We start from the raw sequence: 19,155 nt of genomic DNA, 5'->3' as shown, positions 1-19,155 counted from the left end.
AGATGACAACCATAATCTTAAATTATGTAAGAGCAACACATCATACACAAGCTTCAAAATGTGAGTTGCACAATTTTAGTGCTTTATCAATCAACCTCCGGTGATTGGAGAAGAGTTTATTTATTCAAGGTAATCATTTTTTTAAAATTTGTGAGCAAGATCATGAGAGGAGCATTAATTCTGATTTATATGCTATCAATTAAATTCAATCTGGTCAATTGAAAAAGTTAAGGAGCAATTCATTATTTGACATTATAGGCTGATATCAGCATCTTGAGTCGCAATCTTTTGAAGTAAATGCAGGTCACATTCAAGTGGTTAACTGCTCCAAGTAAATGTACCATTTTGAAGTCATATTGTCGCTGTTACTGAGAATTTCAATAAGAAATCTGGATGTTTGCATGAAGCCCACTAATGCTGAAGTCAGGCAATTGTTTGACAATTAAGAAGTCAGAAACAATTGGGGTAAAAAATCCATAAAAACTTCAAAAAGGATAAACCAGTTGGCAATGTTAACCAAGGCTGAACTGGGAGAGGAACAGAGGGAAATGGGCAAATGAAGAAAACTGCCAAAGATAAGGGAGGTATGCAAGAGAGCAGTCCCATACCTGACCCAGCTTGGTGGGCATTGACATGCAGGTAAAGAAGCCCCTCACAATCGGGACTGTATAACAGACAACAAATCCAGTTCAAGATTCAATATTCAATGTAAATTTATTACCAAAGTACATATATGTCACCATATGCTACCCTGAGGTTCAATTTTTGCAGTCACAGTAGAACAAGGAAATATAATGGAATCAAAGGTGAGGCTTGTACAATAATCCAAACTAGCACAGAAGAAGAGATAAAGTCTTGAGAAAATCAGTCATGACCATATCGAATCATGGGTTAGGTTTGAGGGGCTGAGGAGCCACTCCTGCTCCTATTTTCTTGCATACTTATGGTTAATATACACTTAGAGGCCACTTTATTAGATACACCTGCTCATTACTGTAAATATCTAATCAGCCAATCATGTGGCAGCAACTTAATACATGCTTGGTCAAGTGGTTCAATTGTTGTTTGGATCAAACATCAGAATGGGGAAGAAATGTGATCTGAGGGACTTTGACTGTGGGATGATTGTTGGTGCCAGGTGGGGTGGTTTGAGTATCTCAGAAACTGCTGATCTCCTGGGACGTTCATGTCCAACAATCTCTGGATGTTATAGAGAATGGTCTGAAAAACAAACAAAAAAAATTCAGTGAGCAGCAGTTCAGTGGATCAAAAAGCTTTATTAATGGGAGAGGTCAAAGGAGAGTGATCAGATTGGTTCAAGCACTCGTTTGCAGACCCCAGTCTGTTTGGATTAGTAAAAATATCTCCTCCACAATCTCCATCAGCACAGGTGTAACATAAGACTGTGTGCTCAGCTCCCTGCTCTACTCTCTTTATACTTATGAATGTGAGGCTAAGCACAACTCCAAGGTCATATTTAAGTTTGCTGACGACACCACTATCATTGGGCAAATCAAAGGTGGTGACGAATCAGTATAAAGGGAGATTGAAAACCCGACTGAGTAGTGCCACAACAATAACCTCTCATTCAATGTCAGCAGGACCAAGGAGCGAATTATTGACCACAGGAGGAAACCAGAGGTCTGCAAGCCAGTATATTGGGCGATTAGAGATGGAGAAGATCAGCAACTTTAAACTCATCTGTGTTGTCATTTTACATTATATGTCCTGGACCCAGCACATAAATGCCACTACAAAGAAAGCACAGAAGTACCTCTACTTCCTTATACATTTGCAAAGATTCTGCATAATATCTAAAACTTTGACAAACTATATAGATGAGTGGTGGACAGTATATTGATTGGTTGCATCACAACCTGGTATGGAAACGCCAATGCCTTTGAACCAAAAAATCCTACAAAAAGTAATGGAAACACCCCAGTCCATTACAGGTAAAACCCTTCCCATTATTGAGCACATCGACATGGAGCTCTGTTTTAGAAAGGCAGCATCCATCATCAAGCACCACCATCATCCAGGTCATGCTCACTTCTCGCTGCTGCCAGCAGGAAGGTGGTACAGGAGCTTCAGGACTCATGCCATCAGGATCAGGAACAGTTATTACCCCTGAACCATCAAGCTCTTGAACCAGAGAAGATAACTTCACTAAACTTTATTGCCCCATCACAGAACTGCTCCTACAGCCTTTGGACTCACTTTCAAAGACTCTTCATCTAATGTTCTTGATACTTATTGATATTTTTTCTTTTGTATTTGCACAGTTTGTCGCCTTTTGCACACTAGCTGTTTGTCCTGTTGGGTGCAGTCTTTCATTGATTAGAACCATAGAACATTACAGCACAGAAACAGGCCTTTTGGCCCTTCTTGGCTGTGCCGAACCATTTTTCTGCCTAGTCCAACTGACCTGCACCTGGATTCTGTTGTGTTTCTTGAACTACTGTGAATGCCCATAAGAAAATGAATCTCAGGTTTGTTTATGGTGACATTAATGTACTTCAATAATAAATTTCCTTTGAACTTTGAGCTGACAGAAAGGTGACAGTAGCTCAAATAACCACGTGTTATATCATGGATATGCAGAAGAGAGTCTCTGAACACATAACTCGTCGAACCTTTACCCACCTGCAAACCCCTTCCATAACAGGAGGCAGAGCAGGGCATCTCCTTCTGTCAAACTCTGAGGATATTTTACTCTTTCAATGTCATTAAATGACTGCAAAATATTTTACAAAATTATTGATACTTTGAAAATAAATTAATTAAAACTCTTTAAGCATTAAGGAACTACAAACGTTTGTAATTAGAGTCATAGAAACTACAGCAGAGAAACAGGCCCTTTGACCCACGCACTCAATACTGAATCATTTAAATTGCTTAGTCCCATTGCCTGCACCCAGACCATAGCCCTCTACTCTCCTCCCATTCACGTACCCATCCGAACTTCTCTTAAATGCTGAAATTGAAATTGAATCCACTACTTGCGTTGGCAGCTTATTCCACACTTTAATCATCCTCCGAATGAAGAAGTTCCCCTTAAACATTTCACCTTTCACCTTTAACACATGACCTCTGGTTGTCGTCTCAACCCAACATCTGTGGTAAAAGACTGCTTGCGTTTAGTATACCCCTCATAGCTTTGTATACCTCTACCAAACCTCCTTAATCTTCTAGATTCTAGAAAATAAAGTTATAACCTATTCAATCTTTCCTTATATTTCAGGTCCTCCAGTCTTGTAAATTTTCTCTGTACTCTTTCAATCTTATTTACGTCTTTCCTGTACATAGATGTCAAAGACTGTACACAATACTCCAAAATAGACCTCACCAACATCTTATACAACATAATATCCCAACTCCTGTACTCAATACATTGATTTATGAAGGCCAATGTGCCATAAGTTTTCTTAACAACCTTACAGTATCTATCTGTGACACCACTTTCAATGAATTGCGGACCTATATTCCCAGATCCCTTTGTTCTACTGTACCCTTCAGTACCCTACTGCTCACTGTGTAAGTCTTACCCTGGTTGGTCCTCACAAAGTACAACATCTCTCATTAAATTCCATCTGCTATTTTTATCAGCTCATTTTTCCAGCTGTTCCAGGTCCCACTTCAAGCTTTGATCATCTTCCTTGATGTCCACTACACCCCCAAGTTTGGTGTCCTCCTTGAATATGCTGATCCAGTTAACCACATTATCATCCAGATCATTGAAGTAGATAAAAATCAAGAATGGACCCACCATCGATCCCTGTGGCACTCCACTAGTCACATGTCTCCAGCAAACATCTATCAACCTCTGGCTTCTCCAATGTCTCATTCAATTTACTACCTCGTCTTGAATGCCAAGATATTGAACTTCTTGACCAACCTCCCCTGCGGGACCTTGTCAAATGCCTTGCTGAAGTCCATGTAGACAACATCCGCTGTTTTACCCTCATCAACTTTACTGGTAGCATTCTTGAAAACCTCTATAAAACTGGTTAGACATGACCTACCATGCACAAAGCCATGCTGGCTATCCCTAACTATTCCCTGTCTATCCAAATACTCATCTACCTTGTCTCTTAGAGTACCTTCCAATAACTTTCCCACTACTGATGTCAGACTTACAGTCTATAATTCCCTGGTTTATTCTTATGGCCTTTCTTAAACAGCAAAACAGCATTAGCTATCCTCCAATGCTCCAACACCCCACCTGTTGCTAAGGATGTTCTAAGTATCTCTGCTAGGGCCCCTGCAATTTCTGCACTTGCCTCCTGCAGGATCCGAGGAAACAACGTCAGGCCCTAGGGATTTGTCGACCCTGGTTTGCCTCAACACAACAAAAACCTCATCTTGTGTAATCTGTATCGAGTCCATGATCTCTCTGCTGCTTTGCTTTAATAGACTGTATGTCCATTTCCCAAGTAAATACAGATGCCAGAAGTCCACTTTAGACATCCCCCATCTATTTTGGCTCCACACATAGATTATCATTCTGATCTTCCAGAGAATCAAATTTGTCCCTTGTAATTCTTTTGCTCTTAACATTTCTGTAGAAGCCCTTAGGACTCTCCTTCACCTTGTCTGCTATAGAAACCTCGTGCCTTCTTTTAGCCCTCCTGATTTCTTTCTGAAGTGTTCCCTTGCATTTCTTATATTCAAGTACACCATTTGCTCTTGCTTGCCTATACCTGCTACTCACCTTTTCTTCTGAACCAGGGCCTCAATATCTCTCGAAAACCAAGGTTCACTCATTCTATTATCCCTGCCTTTTATTCTGAAAGGCATATATAAGCTTTGTACTCTCAAAATTTCACTTTTGCAGAACTCCCAGTTACCAAGTACAGCTTTGTCAGAAAGCAGCCTGTCCCAATCCACACTTGCCAGATCCTTTCTGATGCCATCAAAATCAGCCTTCTTCACATTTAGAATCTCAACCCGAGGACCAGGCCTATACTTCTGCATAGTTCTCTTGAAACGATAAAGTGTATGGCAAGGAGTTCATCTACACAAACCTGCTCTGCCTCATTCTCTAATAACAGATCAAGTATTGCACACTCTCTCGTTGGGGCTTCTACATACTGATAAAGGAAACTTTCTTGAACGCATTTGACAAACTCAACTCCATCTAGTCCTTTTACAGTATGGGAGTTCCATTCAAAATGTGGAAAGTTATAATCACCTATTATAAAAACCTTATGTTCATTGCAACAGTCTGCAATCCCTCTACAAATTTGTTCCTCAAAATCCTGTGGACTATTGGGTGATCTGTAATACAGCCCCATTAACATGGTCATTCCTCAGTTCCATGCATGATGATTCAATAGATGAATTCTCCAGTCTGTCCTGACTGGGCACTGCTGTGACATTTTCCCTGACTAGTAATACAACACATCCTCCTTTAATTTACCTCCTCCCATCAGCTCTAAAACAACAGAACCCCAGAATATTAAGCTGCCAGTCCTGACCCTTGTGCAACCGAGTCTCACTAATGGCTACAATATCATAATTCCATGTGTTGATCCATACCCTGAGCTCATCGGGAAAAGCCTTTCCTGCGATACTTCTTGCATTGAAATATATGCACTTCAGAACATGAGTCCCACCATGTTCAACTTCTTGCTTCCTGACTTTGTCTGAGGTCATAACAACATCTATCTCTACAACCACTCTACTATTTGTTCTGTCACTTTGTTTTACATCCCTCTGCAGCTCTAGTTTAACTCCCCCTTCCCCTCTGTGCAGCGCTAGCAAACCTTCCTGCTAGGCCTCTCCAGTACAGGTGCAAACTGTCCCTTCTGTACAGGTCCCACCTTCCCTGGAAGAGAGCCCAGTGATTCAAAAATCAGAAGCCCTCCCTCCCACACCAACTCTTTAGCCATATGTTAAATTGTATGAACTCCCTTAACTCTCTTTACAGAACCTCATCCCTCTTCCTACCTATTTCACTGGTATCTATGTGGACCACAACCTGTGGTTGCTCACCCTCCCACTTAAGAATGCCGAGTACTCAATCTGAGATATCCCAGACCCTGACTCCCAGGAGGCAACAAACCATCCGTGAATCTTGTTCTCATTCACAGAGCCCCCTTTCTGTTCCCCTTACTAATGAATCCCCTGTCACCACCGCTTGCCTCTTCACTTTCTTTCCTTCTGAGCCACAGAGCCAGACTCAGTGTCAAAGACCCGACCACTGTGACTTTACTCTGCCAGGCCATCCTAGCAAATTACAAATATGCATGTGGATAAAAATTAAATAATGGCTTGTCTTTCTCCTCCTACCCTTCAAGCTGGAAGTCCCTTTTCAAATGAATAGGCTCACCAGTCCTTCACAGCATCTATCTCTCAGAGTGGTACTCTGTAAGTCTAGGGCAAACAAGTGTGGGAGTGGCCGAGCTTGCAAACCTCTGCCACAGGCATCACTATTCAGGCCCATGAGCTCTGCTAACTCAAGAATACAAACGAAAGTAAATCTCATTGATTTTTTAATGCTGAATCTCCCTTGAAAGATTCAGATATCTGCAATCCTAAACTCCTATTTTATCCACATCTTCCTGTGTTTCAGAGTTATGGGAATTTTTTTTTGCCCTAAGGGCATAATTTTTGGTTAACCTTTTTTGAAATTGATTTTCTATTGTGCTTCTGTCTCAAAGTACACTTTCTCAAAGGCCACTTAAACTAAGATGTTATTCACCAACAATTTTCACAGTAGGAAAGAGGGAAGAAGTGTCTATTACCCATCTACCAAATGACCCAGGCATCCTGACAATTTTCTCTCAAATTATACCTCAGAATTTCAAGTATGCAATCCAAAAAAACAACGGAGAAATTACAATTGATTTTACACAGCGGAGCAGCCCAATTGACCAAGGTCACAGCATTTGATAACATGGATATAAAGTGTTATCTAATATTAGATGGACAAGAAGAAGAATTAAAAAGATGCCTTTTCCTTCCTCAACTATCATAAAGCTGTAAGACAATGAGATATAGGAGCAGAATTAGGCCATTCAGCTCATTGGGTCTGCTCCACCATTCCATCATGGCTGATTTATCATCCCTCTCAAACCCATTCTCCTGTCTTCTCCTCGTAATCTTTGACCCCCTTACTAATCAAGAACCTATCAACCTCCGCTTTAAATATACACGGTGACTTGGCCTACACAGCCATACGTGGCAAAGAATTCCACAGATTCACCACTGTCTGGCTAAAGAAATTCTTCCTCATCTCTGTAATAAATAAATGTCCCTCTATTTGAGGGTGTGCCCTCTAGTTCTAGACTCACTCCACTACTATATGAAACATAGTCTCCACATCCATTCCATCTATAGACTTTTCAATAGTCAATAGGTTTCAATGAGATCCCCGCTCATTTTCTGAACTCCAGCAAGTACAAGCCCAGAGCCATCAAACACGCTTTATACATTAACCCTTTAATTCCTGTGATAATTTTCGTGAACCTCCTCTGGACCCTCTCCAATGCCAAAACATCTTTTCTTTGATAAGAGGCTCAAAACTAATCACAATACTCCAAGTGCAGTCTGACCAATGCTTTATAAAGCCTTATCATAGCAGCTCTACTTTTTTATTCTAGTCCTCTCAAAATGAATGCTAACATTGCATTTGCTTTTTCTCCCTGTTCACGTTTCAGTAGGTACATTTAATGTCAGAGAAATGTATACAATATACAACCTGAAATTCTTCTTCTTAGCAAAGATCCACAAAAACAGAGGAGTGCCCCAAAGAATGAATGACAGTTAAATGTTAGAACCCCAAAAGCCCACCCAGCTCCCCCCCACCAGCAAAGAAGCATCAGCACCCCCTCACTGAGCACTCAAGCATGCAGAAAAGCATCAATAAAGACACAGACTTGCAGTACCCCATAGATATATGTTCACCTGGTAATCGACATACCACAGGCTCTCTCTCTCTCCCCCTAATCAGGGAAAAAGAACTGTCCCCTTTTCACAGGAAGAGGGGCGACATAACAAAGCAACTCGCTGATTTATGATGTTAAAAGTCTGTTACGTCACTTCTTCCGAGCTCTGTGCTCAAGGAACTCGGGTCTCTTGGCACACAGCCATCAGCCAGCTAGCTGCTTACCATCTTCCATTTCCCATGATGCATCAGGTGACGGCAGCACCAGCCTTGAATTCACCAACCTATAAAGCCACAAAAATTCGGCACCCTGCAGGCGCACTAGTCTTCCATCTTTGGCATATCGAAAAGCAGCCAGTCGTGAGGCCCCGAGAACAGGTCCCATTTCTGCAAAGAACCAAAGTCGACGTGTAACTCCAGATCAGGGTCTTCAAAATCACCCTGAAAGGGAAAAAAAAGAGATATGAAAGTTAGAAGTAGAGCTGTTTCTAAAGATACAAAGGAGTTACCGCTAGGTGCCATCGTCCTCCTAAGCTCCGCCCATTTAGAAAGCTCTGTCCATTTAGAAAATATTCTACTCCTTTATTCCTTCCAGCCAAGTGCATGACCATACATTTCACTGCACTATTTTCTATCTGCCACTTCTTTGCCTAATCTCCTAAGTCCTTCTGCAGGCTCCCTGCTTTCTCAACATTACCTGCCCCTCGACCTATCTTTATACCATCAGCAAATCTACCCACAATGCTATCAATTCCATCATGCCAATCATTGACATATAGCATGAAAAGAAGTGGTCCCAACATAGTCTCCTGCTGAGCACCACTAGTCACTGGCAACCAACCAGAAAAGTCCCCCTTATTCTTATTCTTTTCCTCCTGCCAATCAGCCAATCTTTTACCATGCTGGTATCTTTCCTGTAATACTACGGACTCTTACCTTTTTAGCCTACATCATATGCAGCACCTTGTCAAATGCCTGCTAAATATCCAAGTAAACAACATCCACTGACCCTCCTTTGCCTGTTATTTCCTCAAAAAATTCCAACCAACTTACCAGACAAGATTTCCACTTAAGAAAACCATGTTGACTTTGGCCTATTTTATCACATGCCTCCAGGTACCTTGAAACCTCATTCTTCATAATGGACTCCTACATCTTCCCAACCACTGAGGTCAGGTTAGCTGGCCTATAAGTTAAGCAACACACACAAAATGCTGGAGGAACTCAGCATCTATGGAAAAGAGTACAGTTGACATCGAGTGTGCTCTTTTGCATAGATGCTGTCTGGCCTGCTGATTTCCTCCAGCATTTTGGTGCATTACTTGGATTTCCAGCATCTGCAGATTATCTCTCGTTTGTGATTGGCCTATAATTTATTTGCTTTTGCCTGCCTCCCTATTAGTGTACAATGGGCCTTTGTATGGATGAAGAGTTAGCATTTCACTTGAAGTGTGCTTTTTGGGTGCCAATGACAAACTCAGCTGATGGGCAGCAATGTGAAAAGGATAACCAAGAGTAAGTCCCTCCCCGTCACGTTGTCTCCATTGGTGATTGCCGCAATTGTACCATTTGGTGAGGCATATGTCTGTGACCATTATGGGAAAAGTATTTGCCCTAGGTAGCCCTGACCAGAGTACAGATCTTGGCTGAGCACATTTACACCAGATCTCAGGAGGACTACAACAACATAACTCTTTATGATTCATGGTCGCATCAAAGAGGGTACTATACTTCTAAACACTGCTGTCATATTCCTTCAGACCATCTAGGTCATCCATAGAGGGTGACCATTCACATTCCAGAACTGTTTAGCCTTACCTGTCTGTGAGCCAACTAAATTATGCTAGATCCTCAGCAGGGAATTGCTCTATATTATACTGACATCCCATATGGAGTAATGCTTCCAGTTGTTAATGGGAAGGATTTGAATTTGCCTTCAGCAAAGGAAGATGAATGTTCTGGCACAGGACACTGAAAGGTGCATATCATCAATATTTAGCACCGATTATGTGTAATTGGAGGCTGCTGTCAGCTTTACTTCCCTGGAATCCACAATCACCAGCAATCAGTTACTCAACACTCACACTGCAAAAGCTTCAGCTTTTACGTCACAGCTGAGCAGGACAGTGTGGACCAACAGGAACCTGATAGAAATCACCAAACTGAGAATCTAGTAAGAATGAATCCTTAGTCTACTCCGTTACTGTAGTAAGGCTAGGACAATATTGAGAAAAGTCTCAACAGATCCAGCTTGACAAATTCTACGTATGTTCTGCAGTCCTGGAAATTCTCTCAACTTGTTTGGGGCGGATTGGCCATTTTCATTGGCCCTAATCCCAGGATGTTTCATACAGTGAATGGAAAAGTGAGTCCCAACCTGTGGATGCCTGTACCTCCACTGCAAAGACAACTGTGAGAGAGGTTTGAAGGTGGCAGGTACTATACAAACAACTGAGACATTGTCACTGACAGTCAGCATTCAGGGCAAGAGCTGCTCTATAGGACATCAGAAGGGGCAATGGAAAGGATGCTAGATGAGATGAAGACTGAGAGAACTGAGGCCAGCAAAATGTCCTCCTTCTTGACCTAATGCTGCAAGTCTGGGAGACATTGCTGTGCCAGAGTAGAGCTCCCGAGCAGTACTGGGTAATATTCAAAACTGGGGTGACAAGCATGGAGCACATCTACATGAAACATTGCTGTAGAAAAGCAACATTCATCATCAAAGATCCTCACCACTCAGGCTATGTTCTTTTCTCGCTGCTGCCATCAGGTAGAAGGTACAGGAGCCCCAGGACTTGCACCACCTGTTACACGAGCATGGCGGTGGACAAACCCAAGTGCAGAACACGGGCGCGAAGACAGAGTCGGGAGGCATTATTGAAGTAGCGAGCGTGGAATCAGTATCCAGGAGTGATGCTAGACTTAGAACTGGCAGTCTTAAGAAGCATGAAACGAGGTTACTCACACCAGTGTCGACCAATGAACTGACAGCTCCTTGTTGATATCACAGTGTCTTTATCCTGCAGGTGTGTGTAGTTAGTAGAACCTGGGAATGATTGGAAACTAAACGAGGTGATTGAGGCCCAATTCCTGAGGTAAATAGCCAGGTGGGAGATTGCCAGAAGGGATCATGACAGTACCCCTCCCTCAACAGGAGCCTCCAGGCGATCCTCCAGGCCTGTCTGGATGGTCCTGATGAAAATCCTGGATGAGGGAAGGGTCTAGGATGAAGAAGTGGGGGACCCATGAACGCTCTTCTGGACTGTACCCTTCCCAGTCTATCAGGTATTGGAAACCCCTGCTCCTATGGCGCACATCCAGTAGTCTTCGGACGGTGTGTGCCGAATGGTTGTCGATGATACGGGCAGGTGGGGGAGTCTCAGCCGGGGGACACAAGGGGCTGACGGAATCTGTGTTTAACTGGGAAACATGAAAAGTCGGGTGGATGCGCATAGATCTTGGCAGTTTTAGGCGGATCGCTGCGGGATTGATAACACTTTCAACCTTGAAAGGTCCCAGGAAGCGAGGAGAGAGTTTCCTATGCTCGTTCTTGAGCAGGATGTCCTTGGATGAAAGCCACACCATCTGCCCTGGTTGGTACTCAGGCGCCGGAGTCCAGTGTTGGTCGGCCATCTTCTTATTGCATTTTGCTGATCTGAGTAGGGCCATGCGTGCCTCTTCCCAAACCTTAAGACACCAATCAACATGGTCCTGAACCGACGGTACCGCAATCTCCTCTTCTTGTGCGGGGAACAGCAGGGGTTGGTACCCCAGGGAACACTCGAATGGAGACCTTCCAATGGCAGAGCTCACCGAAAAGTTGTGGGCGTACTCAACCCACGGGAGATGGTCACTCCAGGTCGACAAGTTGTTTGCCGTTACACAGCGTAGCGTCGCCTCCGGGTTGACCCGTTCATCTGGGGGTGGAAGCCGGATGACAGGCTGACCGATGCACCTAAGGCTTGACAGAAGGCCTTCCATACATGTGAAACAAACTAGGGACCTTGATTGGAGACAATGTCTGCCGTGATTCTGTGGAGGTGGAAGACGTAGCAGATGAGAAGATCTGCAGTTTCTTGAGAGGAAGGGAGTTTAGAGAGGGCTATGAAGTGCACCGCCTTGGAGAATCGGTCTACCACGGTGAGTACGGTGGTGTTCCCATGTGAAGGGGGGTAGACGGGTGACAAAGTCTAGGGCGATGTGCGACCAGGGACAGGTAGAGGACGAAGTAAACCCGCAGGTGGCCGATGAGAGGCTTTTCCCCAGGCACAGATGGAACATGCCGAGACATAGGAGCGGGTATCCACCTCCATGAACGGCCACCAAAAGTGTTTTTTCAGGAGCGCTAGGGTCCGATCACTCCCGGAGTGGCAGGCGAAACGGGATGTGTGCCCTCATAGGAGAACTTGAGGCCTGATGGAAACGGGCACATACGGGTGATCGCCGAGTCCATTGCCAGGGTCGGGGTCATCCCGTTGGGCTTCTTTTACTTGGGACTCGATCTCCCAAGTGAGGGTGGCAACCACGCAGGATGGTGGGAGGATAGTCCCTGGGCTGGAAGTGTCCTCATTGGAGTTGTATTGGCGGGAGAGCGTGTCCGGCTTCCCGTTCTTGGACCCTGGATGGTATGTGAGGGGAAACTTGAACCGTCCAAAAAATAATGCCCAACGGGCCTGGGGGGAGTTCATATGTTTGGCAGTCTGAATATACCCCAGGTTTTTATGATCAGTCCATACCACAAACGGTTGTCCCCCCCCCCCCCCCCCCCCCAGCCAGTGCTTCTATGCTTCCAATGCTAGTTTGACCGCCAGGAATTCCCGATTCCCCACATCGTAATTCTGCTCGGCGGGAGACAGTCAGCGAGAATGGAAGGCGCAGGGGTGAAGCTTTTCGTCCGAACTTGAGCATTGGGACAGGACTGCTCCTATCCCAGAGTCAGAGGTGTTCACCTCGACAATGAATTGATGGGCTGTCCGGATGGACCAGGATGGCAGCGGTGGTGAAACACTTCTTCAGGTTGGTGGACGCCGAGTCAACTTCGGAGTCCCAACAGAAGGGGGTAGTAGGTGAGGTAAGCCGGGTAAGGGGGGGCCGCCACTCGACTGTAGTCTCTGATGAATCCGCGGTAGAAGTTTGCAAACCCCAGGAATCGTTGAAGTTGTTTGCCGGTCGTAGGCCTAGGCCATTCTTCCACTGCCCGGATCTTCTCGGGGTCTGCTCTCACCTGCCAGCTCTCGATGATATAACCCAGGAAGCTGACCGAAGGAATGTGGAACTCACATTTCTCCGCCTTCACAAATAATTGGTTTTCCCACAGTCTCTGGAGGACTTGACAGACATGGTGAACATGTTCTTGGGGGATGCTAGAAAATATCAGGATATCATCGAGGTAAACAAATACGAACCAATTAATAAAGTCCCTCAGTACGTCATTAATGAGGGCTTGAAAAATGACAGGAGCATTGGGGAGACCAAACGGCATGACCAAATATTCAAAGTGGCCCAGAGTGTATTAAAGGCTGTCTTCCACTCGTCCCTCTCCCTCACCCTGACTAGGTAGTAGGCATTACGAAGGTCCAGCTATGAGAAAATGGTGGCTCCATGCAGTGGTTCAAAAGCCGAACTATTGAGGGGTAAAGGATACTTATTGTTAACTGTTATACTGTTTAGGCCTCTGTAATCAATACATGGACGAAGCAACCCGTCTTTCTTTTCTACAAAGAAGAAACCGGCGCCTACCGGGGAAGATGAAGGTCTGATAATGCCCGCCACGAGGGACTCGCTGATGTACTTCTCCATGGCCTCTCACTCTGGTCGGGATAGGTTAAAAAGGCGACTGGTGGGTAACGAGGGAGAAGGTCGATGGCACAATCATACGAGTGGTGCAGAGGCAGGGAAAGGGCCCGTTGTTTACTGAATACTGGTCCCAGGTCATGGTATTCTGTGGGGACAAATCGAGGGGTTCTGTGAACCCTGACAAAGAGTCAGCAAGCGTTTAGCGACGTCCTAACTGTGAATGGGCTGTTTGAAGACCTTCTCCTCTTCAGCAACAAAGGAGGGGAAGGAAGAACAAACCTCTGGTTGGTTATCCCATATTGTGGTTGCCCAAGCTGAGGCATCCCCTTGTAACAGCCCCATGATGTATGCAATCTTGGATTTATCTGAAGTGTAGGTACATGGTTGTAGCTTAAAGACCAGAGAGCATTGTAACAGGAAGGCCCAGCACCTCCCTAGGTCCCCAGCGTAGGGTTCGGGCTCAGGTACATATGGCTCTCGAGGGAACTGTGTTGCTGATCCCAGGGGCAACACCATCCCAAGCTGTACAGTTTGGGTAGTCGGGATTCTTGGAGGGGACAGAGAAAGGGAAGTGAAAACTCGGTCCACCTGCTCACTGATCTTCCATACATTCGTGGACAGCGTCTGAAGGTTTTCCGTGACCTCCCTAAGTAGTTGGTTGTGGGCACCCAGTAGGTAGCCCTGACTAGCGAGGGCCTGTTGTACAGGATCCATGTCCGCTGGGTTCATTTTGGCCAGTTCGTTCTGTTACACGAGCGTGGCGGTGGATGAACCCAAGTGCAGAACATGGCCTCGGAGGCAGAGTCGGGAGGCGTTATTGACATAGCAAGCATGGAATCGGTATCCAGGACTGATGCTAGACTTAGAACTGGCAGTCCTAAGAACCATGAAACAAGGTTACTCACACCGGAGTCAACCAATGAACTGGCAGCTCCTTGTTGTGATCACAGGGTCTTTATCCTGCATTTTCTGATGGAAAGCAGGTGTGTGTAGTTAGTGGAACCTAGGAATAATTGGAAACTAAACAAGGGGATTGAGGCCCAATTCTTGAGGTAAATAGCAAGGTGGGGGATTGCCAGGAGGGACCGTGACACCACCAGGTTCAAGAACAGTTATTATGCTTCAACCATCAGGCTCTTAAACAAAAGAAGATAGCTACACTCATTCTATTCCCACTACCAATGATCTCACTTTAAGGACTCTCTATCTTGTTATTTCATGCTCTCATTATTATTGCTATTTATTTATATTTGCATATATGCTCTTGCTCTTTCATTGATCCCATTTATAGTTACTGTTCTATAGATTTGCTGAGTATGCCCACTGGAGAAAGAATCTCAGGGTTGTATGTCGTGACAAGTATGTATTCTGATAATAAATTTTACTTCAAACTTCGAATTTTGAAGGTGCATCAAGGCAAGGTGGAGCTGTAACAACTACAACCTTAACCCTTGACCAAGGACTTCAGGAAGGGGAAGTCACACCAGTTCTCATTGAGGGGTCAATAGTGGACAAGGAGAGCAGTTTTGAGTTCCAGGGTGTCACCATCTCCAAGGATACGTCCTGGGCACAACACATTGATGCAATTGTGAAAAAGACATGCCAGCAGCACTAGTTTATTTGACTTTTGAGATTTTGTATGTCACTAAAGACTTGCAAATTTCTATAGCTGTACAATGGATAACATTTTTACTGGATGCATCACCATCTGATATGGAGGCTACAATGCATAGGATTGCAAGGGACTGTAGAGGGTTGTAAACTCAGCCAGCTGCATCATGGTTACAACCCTCCCCACCATTGAGGACAACTTCATAAGGCCTTGCTTCAAGAAGACACTATGTATCATTAAGGACCCTCACCATTTGGGATTCTCATTGCTACCTTCAGGGAGGAGGTACAGTAGTCTGTAGACCTGCACTCAACAATTCAGAAACAGTTTCTTCTCCTCCATTGTCAGATTTCTGAATGGTCCATCAACTCATGAACACTTCCTCATTATTTATTCATTCTGAAATTTATTGTTACTTTATGTCTTTGCACTATACTGCTGCCACAAAGCAACAGATTCCACACCATATAAGACAGTAATAATAAACCAATTCTGAATGTGACCATCAGTCAATGAAATGCAAATTTTCATTTTTCACTCTTACATTTTTGCTAAAATGGCATGTTAGTCTCCAAACAGAAAACATGCAAAATTAGACTGTTGACAAGATAATCCTTGCTGCATATCAAAGCATTCATGAATAAGATTTGTAAGTGAAATTGAGCAGCATTCAGCCCACTGGCCACAATCACCACACATAGCCCCCAACCTACACACTTACCTATTGTATAGACTGAATAATGAATTCTACAACCTCAGATAAATCACTGTTCTGTCTGCTTGTATCAGAACTGGCCATTTCAGCTTGTAGTTATTTTGGTTTAGTTTTACTTTCCGTTAGCATGGTTAGGCCTGCTTGACATGTTTCCCAGCCTTGCTATTAGCTATACATAAAACACACAAAGTATAATGTACTTCTAACTGTCACATTAAGTAATTTGGGCTTGGAGATTTTCCTGTTATTCTCCCCGTTCATCCACCTCTTTTCAAATGAAAGCTTGAGTTCTCTTTCTTTGTTCTGACCAAAGTCCTTGGTCCTGAAAAGTTAACTGTTTCTCTAAGTGGATGATGTATGGTCTGTTGAATGCCTCAAACGCTGTCAGTTTTTATTTTAAATTTCCAACATGTGCAGTGATTTTGTGAAATTTTATTTCACAGAAATCCAAAAGTTGATGCAAAAAGCCACCACAAGCCTGCAGACGTATTGAAGGAGTTCACCAAGAAGGCTGGAACTTGAGCTAAATGCCCAATACTGTACTTAGGGTACAAAGTTGCATTAAAATGCTGCACCATCCAATGAAATACGATGCACCCTTAACATAGCCTTCTCCTTTGGCATGAATGCAAAGGAAGAGTTTGGTCATTTGCAAATCTTTCATATGGATTCTAAATTAAAAACAATTGAAGACTTCCTCTCATGGATTGTTAATTTAGATTTTAGAATTTTGTTCTTTGTTCCTAATTTATTGGGAGTTTGGTTTTCATGCAAATTTTTTTTGTTTTTTTTAGGGTACTTCTGGAAAAGTTAAGCCTGACAAGATCCAACTAATTCTAGCACGTAACTCTGGGCTGTTAAATATTTTCTCATTCTGTGGTGTGGTTAATCTTGACCCTTCTGCATGATACCTCCTTATGTTAGTAGGCTCTTAAAATATGGTAGCCTCACTGCATAAAAAATCTTCATAAAGACCTCAAGATTTTCTGCAAGTTCTGTTAAGAGGGCTGCAACATGGCATCAAAGTCACCATTGAATATTGTCGCCTCAACAATGTTTCTGCCATTTTCCTCCCCATGATTTTCAATTTCTTACTCAGTACTCTCCTTTTAAAACCAAATTCAATAGACAATAGACAGTAGGTGCAGGAGTAGGCCATTCGGCCCTTCTGGCCAGCACCGCCATTTACTGTGATCATGCCTGATCATACACAATCAGTACCCCGTTCCTGCCCTCTCCCCATATCCCTTGACCCCGCTATCTATAAGAGCTCTATCTAACTCTCTCTTGAATGCATCCAGAGACTTGGCCTCCACTGCCTTCTGGGGCAGAGCATTCCACATATCCACCACTCTCTGGGTGAAAAAGTTTTTCCACATCTCTGTTCTAAATGGCCTACCCCTTATTCTTAAACTGTGGCCTCTAGTTCTGGACTCACCCATCAGCGGGAACATGCTTCCTGCCTCCAGTGTGTCCAATCCCTTAATAATCTTATATGTTTCAATCAGATCCCCTCTCATCCTTCTAAATTCCAGTGTATACAAGCCCAGTCGCTCCAATCTTTCAACATATGACAGTCCCGCCATTCCAAGAATTAACCTTGTGAACCTACGCTGCACTCCCTCAATAGCAAGAATGTCCTTCCTCAAATTTGGAGACCAAAACTGCCCACAATACTCCAGGTGGGGTCTCACCAGGGCCCTGTACAGCTGCAGAAGGACCTCTTTACTCCTATACTCAATTCCTCTTGTTATAAAAGCCAGCATGCCATTAGCTTTCTTCACTGCCTGCTGTACCTGCATGCTTGCTTTCATTGACTGATGTACAAGAACACCTGGATCTCATTGTACTTCCCCTTTTCCTAACTTGACTCCATTTAGATAGTAATCTGCCTTACTGTTCTTGCCACCAAAGTGGATAACCTCACATTTATCCACATTAAACTGCATCTGCCATACATTTGCCCACTCATCCAACCTGTCCAAGTCACCCTGCATTCTCATAACATCCTCCTGACATTTCACACTGCCACCCAGCTTTGTGTCATCAGCAAATTTGCTAATGTTACTTTTAATCCCTTCATCTAAATCATTAATGTATATTGTAATTCCGACTCTTCGACCTTCTGACAGCATTAATGTTTTCAAGAATAATCATTGATTAGTCCATTCACAAACATCTCTGCCACAGCCATAACTCAAACCTTGGATAGAGCTCAGTTGTTTGCTCTGTGCCAGGCTAGCATAGAATCATTTCTGTACCTTTGCTGTGAGAGAAACAGTCAATTACTACAGTTCTCAAAATTAAATAAGAAGAAATATACCTTCATCAAGCAACAAATGGATACTCGACCTTAGGTAAACATGGAAACGTTTGTGATTCGATGTACTGTTGCTAGTGAATTAAATATTCAACACCTTGGGCAATTATTATGTGGGCTGTAGAATATTATCTTCTGTAGAATTCCTCACTGGAGTGACTGAGCTCAACTGATTGATTTCTACTCAGATACTTTATGGATATTAACCTGTTGCTTGCTGTTTGGTAATGACGCATAATATACAAGTTAAAAATTGAGCTGATATAAAATGTGCAATCCTGCCACCAGGTATGGAGGAAGGTTGGTGCAATGATATTCATCTTGAGCCTTTCTGGAAATGAACCGGAACCAACACAAATTATCCCCCTCTATTCTGAAAACTCCAGTAATCTATGGGTGATGTTCAATATAGAGGCAGAATTAAGATTTGAGAAGTCAGAAGAACAACATGAGATAAAAGCAAGGAGAAAGCAAGTGCAGTGCAGAGGTAGATATGTTTTTCTCACAAACTGATATGTTTACAATAATGAGAATCAGTTAATCACTCTTAGTGATAAATCGCGTATTCTTCCCCTAAGGTTGATTAAATTTTGTAACCTGTGTTAAGCAGGAATAAATCAGCTAAAGTACTGAAGTTGAATATAAAGCAAAAATACCAGTATAAATTGTTCATTAATCCAATGTATTTTCTATTAGAAGGTACAGAGAATGAATCTCTGCCTTTTAAATTGATGTTCTCATTAACAGGTTCACTTAACTGTTGTGTATTGCATCTCCAATAAGCTGAGAAAGCCAAAGCACACTGCGTGACATTATTTGAA

General features: G+C 43.4%; 1 long non-coding RNA gene across 1 annotated transcript; it reads right to left on the bottom strand.

Annotated features, from left to right (window-relative positions):
* Positions 1 to 741: 741 nt before the first annotated feature.
* Positions 742 to 18,422, bottom strand: LOC140727316 (uncharacterized). Its single transcript, XR_012098824.1, has 3 exons — positions 18,338 to 18,422; positions 8,114 to 8,329; positions 742 to 1,221 (listed from the first exon to the last, which is right to left on the bottom strand). It is a non-coding gene; the product is annotated as an uncharacterized lncRNA (long non-coding RNA).
* Positions 18,423 to 19,155: the final 733 nt, after the last annotated feature.

This window comes from Hemitrygon akajei, chromosome 5 (assembly GCF_048418815.1).
Source record: "Hemitrygon akajei chromosome 5, sHemAka1.3, whole genome shotgun sequence".
Classification (NCBI taxonomy): domain Eukaryota; kingdom Metazoa; phylum Chordata; class Chondrichthyes; order Myliobatiformes; family Dasyatidae; genus Hemitrygon; species Hemitrygon akajei.
Note: the sequence above shows the minus strand (reverse complement) of the source record. Positions and strands in the feature narration are given on the sequence as shown.